At 34.6% G+C, this 9,011-nt stretch overlaps 1 protein-coding gene across 1 annotated transcript in view; it reads left to right on the plus strand.

Annotated features, from left to right (window-relative positions):
- The first annotated feature begins 6,378 nt into the window (after positions 1-6,378).
- The window catches only part of Calcrl (calcitonin receptor like receptor), a 99,286-nt gene continuing 96,653 nt past the window's right edge, over positions 6,379-9,011 (plus strand). Inside the window, exon 1 of the mRNA XM_008826749.3 lies at positions 6,379-6,770. The gene's annotated coding sequence lies outside the window, so the exon portion shown is untranslated. The remainder of the gene's footprint in view (positions 6,771-9,011) is intronic.

Genomic DNA, 9,011 nt, shown 5'->3' on the forward strand with positions numbered 1-9,011 from the left:
ACACATGTGCATGCATACACACACATGACATGCAAACAAAACACTTATACACATAAAAATGAAAATAATTTTTTTTTAAAGGGAGAGACTTTGGACTTTGGAACAGTACTGAAACTGTTAAAGACTACAGGCACCTTTAGAGTTGAACTAAATGCATTTTGCCTTATGCTATGATCATTAATCTGTGGGGGCTGGGGAGTAGAATGTGATGGTTTGAATGCGAAGTGTCCCTGAAAGAATCAAGTGTTTGAGAAGAATAATGGAACCTTTAGGAGGTGCAGCCTTGCTGGAGGAAGTAAGCCACCGGGGCAGGCTTTGAGAGTTCAGAACCTTACCCAATTTCCAATTTGTGTTTCTCTACTTTCCTTGTGTGCTTGAAATTTTAAATGCTCAGATTTATGCTCCGGCCACCACCTGCCACCATGCTTCCTTCACCTTTCTTCCTCTGGATCCACAAGGCAAATTAACTCTTCCTTCTGTAAGTTGCCTTGGTCATGGCGTTTTATCACAGTAACAGAAAAGTCACTAACACACATTCTCATCCACGTGTGAATAATATTGAAAACCTGTGTTCTGAACAGAAACCTGAAAACAACATAGGAAAACACCCAAGCAAGTGGTGTTGTCTTGTGAAATGCCCAGCATTGTGTTCTCTTCTCCTACTTAATAGTGTTTTACTAATTTCTTTTCTAAATGTGGAATTATTTAATTATCGTCCATGCAATTTTCTCCTAATATCTGAGATGGTTTTCCAGAGTAAACATTTTGGAAATAATAAAGGGTGAATTTTGCTCTGAAGAAGGAAGGCTAATTAGTAATTCCAAGCTTTTTTTCAAGTTCTAGTTCTGAGATCTCAAGTTGTATAAACTTACTGAGTTCTAGCCATTTGTCTGAAAAGCATAAACAACTTTTAGTCAAGAAAATATTTAAATTGTATAATATTTAAGGAAAAATGTCAAATATTAACAATGTTACTTTAAAAAAAAAAACCTCAACTTCCCATAAGAGAAACATCAGATTTTATTACTTATCAAATTTATTTTTGAGGTGCTTTACAATAATCCAAACAGGAGGGAATCCTTTAAGTATAATATTTTATTTTCTGAATATGTGTAAATACCATGAGAAACATATTTTCAGGGTACCATAGATAAGAGACTGGTTAACACTGTGGGCATTAACTTTAATCAACTTTATAGAAAGATATGAGAGTATTTCCCTAGAAAAGTATTTGAATGTGCTCCTTTGATCCAAACTAGCCCCACTAGAACAAACCATATTCTTGTAAAAGATGCTTTAGAATTCATGGCACATTAGATACAGAGTACAATACAAATTCTTTAACACCAGACTCATGCCCTGTTATTCTATGCCCTGTCATATGAAGGTAGTACTCTCATCCTGTGCAATGGCTTCCAAACTCAAGAAACTCTCCAGACGTACCACTTGAGCTGATTTTATTAAACAGCAGCAGTCTTTGAAGGAGGTCCTGTTTGAATCACCCCTTCAACCATGCCCAGACCCTTTCAGGTTCATCATGACCTACTGGTGGGAATTCGCTGCTAATGGCTTTCAGCTGCATCGTTCAGACATCAGTCCCCAGATGTTAACAACTCCCTCAAAGAAATGTGCCCTACAGTACTGGAAGGACTCCTGCAAGTCCAGACTAATAAGAAGCTATTAAGGACAAATTGCCTTTCATGAAGAGACATAAGCAGGGAGGGAGTCTGTGTTCCAGAGCCTTGCTCCTGCAGGTCAGGTCAAATCCAGAGGCTTTCCTGTGACCACATGCTTGCTCACTTCATTTTTCCCAATCCTGCTTAATTCTCTCCCTTACTGTTTCCCCAATATCAGAAGACAACCACTTCACTAAATTTCTTGCACAAAAGTCTTCATCTCAAGCTCTGCATTAGCAGAACCCGGGAAAGAGCAGTTTTCATTTTAATCTGTTTCTTCTCATGGGGGATCCAATGCAGTTAATACATTTCAGGATGTTTTTCTAAAAGGCAGAGGTTTGTCCTTCACCTACCTCTGTACTTACTCAGTCCTGGTCTCTTTCATTGATTAAGTGTGCCCCAAATGTAGTATAGAGTAAGATGAGCAGAAACAAGTATATTTTTCTAAATATACACCTGACAATAAAAGCAAATTATTGGCTTAAACCTGCTAGCTTCTGGCCACAAACAGATTTGTGCTGCTCTCAGTCTTGGAGAAGCTTCACATTGCAGTGTGTAATGCAGAGATCTATAACTGTTCAAAGCATCAGAATAAGCACTCTGAATGCTCAGCTGTGGATGTGATACATATATCAAACACTGCTCCCCCATTTGCCAAAGCTCAGATAATATTATGGATGCTGTGGGTGGGGGGATGAAAGAAGCTAGAGGATGAGAAAAAGTGCTGTTAAAAACTGTACTCTGGACATGACATGGATGTTGCACATGTGAACTCATAGCAGCTGTGGTTACCTGCACAAGATCAAACCAGTTACAAATTCCAGCTTGGAGGAGGAAGAGGTTCCCAAGGCTCTGCGCCGAGCTGAGAGCTGAGGAGTTACAGGAAATTGGCGGCTGTTGGGGAAGGGAGAGCCTTGTTTGGGGGCAGTGGCCACTGGTAGGTTGCTCAGGCTCCAGTGGATGACCTTACGGTGGATGCATATGGGTAGACTAATTGGACTCCGTGGATTCTGAAAAAAATAAAAGAAGGCATGAAGTTGGGAGGGAGACGTATTGGGGGCTCTCTAGGGGCATTTAGAGGGGAAAATGGGGTGTATATGAACAAGATACCCTGTATATATGCATGACATTTTCAAAGAATAATTTTTAAAAGTAGATTCTCAAGAATCCTATTGGCAAATTTTGTGTTCTAGTTGCTATCCCAATGTTAGGCACACTGGATACCATCAATTAATTTTGCTTGATGTATGACTGTGGTTTAAAAAGTTCCTTTCTTGTTATCGAAATGATTAAATAGATAGATCTTAGAGATAATTAATGTGCACCAAATATATTTCTGAAATATCAACCAAGTATTAAGTCTGAGAAAGATTATAGCCAATTAATGATTGAATTCTTTAGAACAAATAGTTGTAGAACAAATACTTTTCATACTTAAAAGGACCTCGTTTATCAGAATGTGAGAGACATTTACCATTATATTCCAACTTGTTGAAAATCTAATCTATAATCTTGATCAGTTGTGTAGGAGTTCATTTACATTGGTCCAACCATGAGCTTCAGCACCTTAGCTTGTGTGTGTACATGTGTATATTCATGTGTGTACATGTACTTGTATGTGTGCGTGTGTTTCTGTGTTTGCATCATATCATACCTAGTTGTTGAGATTTATTTATTAAAGAAAAAGACTTTTTTCTCCTATCAGGCAACTACTGTTTTATAATTTGGGAATAGTTAACACTAGGTGGCAGGATGAGACTGCACATACCCAGTTCCTCAAAGCTAAGCATAAAAAGGCTTATACCATTTCCACAGGTCTTGAGTGTTCTCCATCAAAAATACATCATATTATTTTTGAATATGCAATGAATACATTCAAAATTCCCTTATATTCATATTCAAAGTCCTATACTGTAGAAAATACTATTGTGTTAAATAATATGAATGAAATTTTGAAGAAAATATAGTGAAATACAAATTGCTAAAACCTCCACAATTTATATCAATAATATGACAAATAATATTATCTTCTAGTACTGGAAAACATTAAAACCATTTGTCATATTTTAAATAAATGATTAATTTATTCATAACATAAACTTTGGTCATATAAAGAAATGCTACATAGGTCAAGGCCCCAAATGAAAATTTAAATACAACTTTTATTTTCATAGTCAAGACTGGTATTCAGCAAATAAAAGTATTATACAATACATTCACTACAAATTTGTATCCAAAGATGAAAAACATCATTTTAATGTGAACTGCAGCTATTCTAGAAGGAGAATGAATTATTTTAAACTTTGCAAGGAAAGGAGATTTCAAGGCTCCGAGATGAACTATCCACACATGCACTTATTCTTGGTATTTATTTACCACTTGTCAGTGCAAATTCATATGACTACAGTGACCACATAGAATTTTTCATCCATACAGGACCACTTCAGAGCCTGGAACTGGGATTGCCTTAGGAAACTAAGACAAAAGATTGCCCTATCAAAGAATGTCTACCCCAGAGGGCTCATTTTACCCTACTTAAACTAAGCATCTATCCCTGTGCTATGTTTAAAATTAATTTTATTAATCTATTATGTTCTTCATCTGCCAGCACCAGCTTTTTTCTTCCAATAGCCACTCTACAATGCTAATGAATACCAGTAAGACACACTGAGCTCCCTCAAGGGTTCAAATCTGCCAAAACATAACAAGATTCAGGCTTTTTAAAGAGGCAAATATTCAGCTGAATATTTTTATGTAATTTGTCTCTTTTAAGGATACATATTATGGAATACTATATATATATATATAAGTGACATATACATATATATGGCAGTGAAATCATTTTTATCTTTATTTGGATAGTATATATTGATTGTTCACTTAAAATTGAATTTTCTCCACTTGTAAAATTCTTATGCACTTAAAGTTTGTTAAAACAACAATACTTTCATTTAAATGATAAATAATTTCAATAAGAATAGTGAAAATTCTTCCTTTGGTTTAGTAATATCAATGTCCAAGCATTGGATAGAGATTTTGTTACCAAATGAAATTAATTTTCTATTGGTTTGAAAATTTCTAATAGTGTTTCTGGGTAAAGCAGTAAAATATCAGATCCACTTATTTCCTTGCTAAATTTTGTTTTTTATGTAGTGTATAAGTATTATGTATTTCTCAAATGGCAAATTCTATTAACAGACAGAATACATGATTTTGTTAATTTCATAAATTATGCAAAAGATAAGTAACTAATTTTGTATCATTAAGAACACAAAAGAGCTGGGCATGGTAGTGCACTCTAAACCAAGCGCTGGAGAGGTAGACGCAGGCAGATCTCTGCAAATTTTGGCTAGCTTGGTTTACATAGTGAGTTCCAGGGCAGCTATAGCTACAGGGATACTCTGTCTCAAAAAAAAATTAGAGATAATAAATAAAGAACACAAAAGAATTCTTAGTTCAGAATGTGTATGGCAGAATGAATGTAATAGTGATAGGCCATCTCAGTTACCTAGTAGCTATACTGTAATGTTTTTGTTTAGTTCCAGAATGGTTATCCAAACATCTGTTTTTATATTAAAGAGTACATTTGAGAAGGTTCTCCCTTTCATTTCACTTGTCCCTGCACAGCTTCTTACCTTGTGGCTTCCTGAAAATTCTCAAAGCATTTGTTACAATTTCTTTCCATGTTCATAAAATGGTACTTAATGATTTGGTAAACACATTCATGATACAAGTATGTTTATAGGTAAAACTTTTTTAATATTAAAGTGCATTGCCTATTTGTAGTATCATGTTAGAAAGTAGCCACATTCTGGGGCTGGAGAGATAGCTCAGTGGTTAAGAACACTGATTGTTCTTGCAGAGGACCCAAGTTCAAATCCCAGCACCCACATGGCAGCTAACAACTGTCTGTAACTCCAGTTCCAGGATATCCGACAGTCTCTTCTGTCCTCCGTAGGCATTGCACGACCCAGGTGTACTTACCTACCTGAAGGCAATACACACATACACATAAAATAAAAATAATAAATAAAATATTTTAAAAAGAAAGAAAATAGCCACATTCTTTTAAGGCTTTTTTGAGGTACAACTTTTGTGGTATGATTTTTCAGGTTACAGAGAGTGGCATAGTTACATCAAATATCTTTAAATGTGTACAATAATGTTAGCCTTATGAATTCTTCTGAAAAGTTTTCTCTAAAATATTCTTAAATGTATAACATGAAAAACTAATACATTATATGTACAGACTGGTTAACAACACACACACACACACACACACACACAAACACACACATTCTTATGTCATGAACAAAGTGTAAGGAAATTTTAAAATGGCAACATAACACTTCACTTACTTATGTAAAATTGATTGTAGGATCTACTTATCAGAGTTCCAAATTAATGATTCAGAATTCATTAATTCTGATTCCTATAGTTCCATGCCCCTTTAAGAAAAAAGATTTGACAGATAAAAATTTTTCCTAGTTGTTCTGTGAACTGTAATTCAACACATGCACGCGCGCGCACACACACACACACACACACACACACACACACACCTAACTTCTTTGATTCTTTGATTCTTTTATATTCAGATTTCCTTCAAACCACAGGCAGCTCTGTTTGGCAAGTTCTAACAGAACTCTGTCAAGGTAAAGCCAGCCAGATTTTGCTGGTAACAATGTGTTCAAACAGCAAATGAGTTCTGTCTGTTCAGGCTGCTTCTTGCTCTTGTCTCAGAATAAGAATCCTGGTGTAAGCTATTTGAGAAAGAAAGTAACCTAACACTAACTGCAGGCGGGGTCCAGTGATGTAACAGGAAGCTCTGATGTTTGCCTTCTGCTTCTGATCACTTACAATCTGACAACACTCCCCATCTACTCAGAGCAAGCCCTCTCTCTCCAGCAGTGTCACTCCTGCCCTGGGATCATCAGACTCTGCTGCCTAGAGCTCACCCTGCCTGCAGGATCACATTGCAAGGCTTTCTCTCTTCCCCACCTCGCCTGTGAGGAATCTCTTCAGCAGACTCTCAGATAATCATTTTCCATCCTGAGACTATTTCACCCAGAATTTTCTGAGGCGCCTTGCTGGGTAAGTGCATTATTCAAAATAAATGTATTTATTCTCAGTACTTTTCTCATGTACTTTATCAATGTTGCTAGCAAGAGTTTAGTGAAGTGGCAGTGAAGTAATGTTAAGACAGTCTCATTTATTCCACATGTTAAGGAAAGTACAGAGTATTACCCCAAAGTGCATACAATCGATGATTATAGCATGATAGAATTTATGGTGATATTTTATAAAATAAATTTACCAGGTAATTACAATGTAAATGGATTAAAAAGACAAATTTCTGAATACCTTAATCAGGAAACAATGCCATTTAAAATTAGCTCAACTATTAGCTAAGCTTGAGTCCTGACAGCTGGAAAACATTTTTCCCCGGGAAAGGTCTTTAAACTTTCCACATAATCAGTATTCTAAGGAAGAGATGAAAGAATGAAGACTTATGGGGTCTCAGAGTTTCCCTGTGGGGCTGACACAAAGCCAGGCTCAAAGAAAGTCACGTTGCACCTCTGCCTTCTTTCAGTTCTATTTACACTTACATCTCTAACTATTTAGCTGAATTTTCTTTGTTTCTTCTTGACAGATGTCTGTAAGTATCTTTTGCTTATTTGTTTGTTTGTTTCGGTTCACATTTTTGCTAATCCCGAACTGCTTCCGTTGTATCATGGGTGGTTTACAAAGAAGGAAAGAAAATAAAACCACCAAAAGTTAAAAAAAAAAAAAAAAAAAAAAAAAGATGTAGAGTTTTCTGTATTATTTCCTAATTTTTAAACTTTTAAGCTTTGAGTTGTGTTATTTCAACTTGACAGTAGCTTTGCGTTAGGGGAAGAGTGTGATAGGGAGCTCTCTGTCCATATAGAAAGACAGCAACATACTAAGCAAGTATATTAGTTCAGTAAACTGAGGATTCAATTATGTATTGAAAGTAATCTTTCCAGGCTGAGGCTGAGATGAAACATCTGTTAATGCTCTCTCTACAGCATACACAATTTAAGAAACTAGTATCCGCTTAACATGCTATTGGTACAGAGGTATCAAAAATTGGTTGCTAGAGAAAATAAGTTGCCAAATTTTGATTCAAATTATACTGCATATTTATTAAATACTATGTTTTCTTACCTAAATGAAATGATAAACTGTAAGATGTCCCTCAATTCCAGCATCCTTTGCAAAGTCCCGGAATCAAATAAAGTCTAGCAAATTAGCGGTACAGTGCATTACTCCTGAGGAACTTCTAGGTGACTTTTGATTGTTTCCCCACACATTTCTCAGTGTATTGAGAACATTAATTCTTACATAGCATGTTTCTTTTTAAATAGTGAAGCTGATTTATTTTTTCAATATTTTTATTCTACCACTGAATTCACTGACATGTATAGAAATGGGAGGGATGTTTTCAGAATAATTGGTAGATTAAAGAAAGAAGTGGAAACAGTACATTAAATAACCCAATATCAAATATAATAACAGAAATTAAAAGAACACTATTCTAAGTCATATTGTCTTAAATGAGGTACTGTATTAATGCAATGCTGCAAATTAGTAACTCCAGAGACATTTCTAATTTATTAATATTTCCAAACTCATAATTATCTTGCATAATTTATTGAAATTGTATCTGTATTGTTTGCATCTGTACTAATAGTATTATTTATAACAATTTAATTACCAAAAATACCACACGATGAATTTTGCCTAATGATAATCATTAGACAAAGGCTTTATTAGAGAAAACAACTGAAAATTTAAAATAAAATTTATATTATTGTATAATCAAGTTTGTGTTTTTTTAAATGAATGTCGGAGAATCAAAGCATGTTTTTAATCCAGATTAATGGTTTATTTATAGGTGATATTTTCCCATAACAACATAAAATCAATGCATACAACCTTACACAAGTTCTAAATGTGTAAAATAAAATTAAAACTTACCTGAATAATTACTGAAATATTTTAACTAAATTGTTGTCTTTGTAAAGAGATGGCTTTTGAGTTATTTTTCAAGATCTTTTCATCTAATGTGTCAATGTTAAAATAAGTAGGTTTTTAATATATATAAAATTTTGTATTCATCTTGAAAAAACTGGAAAAAACAAACAACAACAAATTATATCTGGGTTTGTACCTTTCAAAGGTACTCTATGGTGATTCATAAAATAAATAAACTTTAAACATAATCAATATCATAGCAAATTTATGACAAATTTTATGTTTACCTGCACATATTAATTTTTATTTTTATCCATAATAGAAATAAATTTCAGT

The sequence above is a fragment of the Nannospalax galili genome, unplaced genomic scaffold (genome assembly GCF_000622305.1).
Source record: "Nannospalax galili isolate Female #2095 unplaced genomic scaffold, S.galili_v1.0 scaffold790, whole genome shotgun sequence".
Taxonomy (NCBI): domain Eukaryota; kingdom Metazoa; phylum Chordata; class Mammalia; order Rodentia; family Spalacidae; genus Nannospalax; species Nannospalax galili.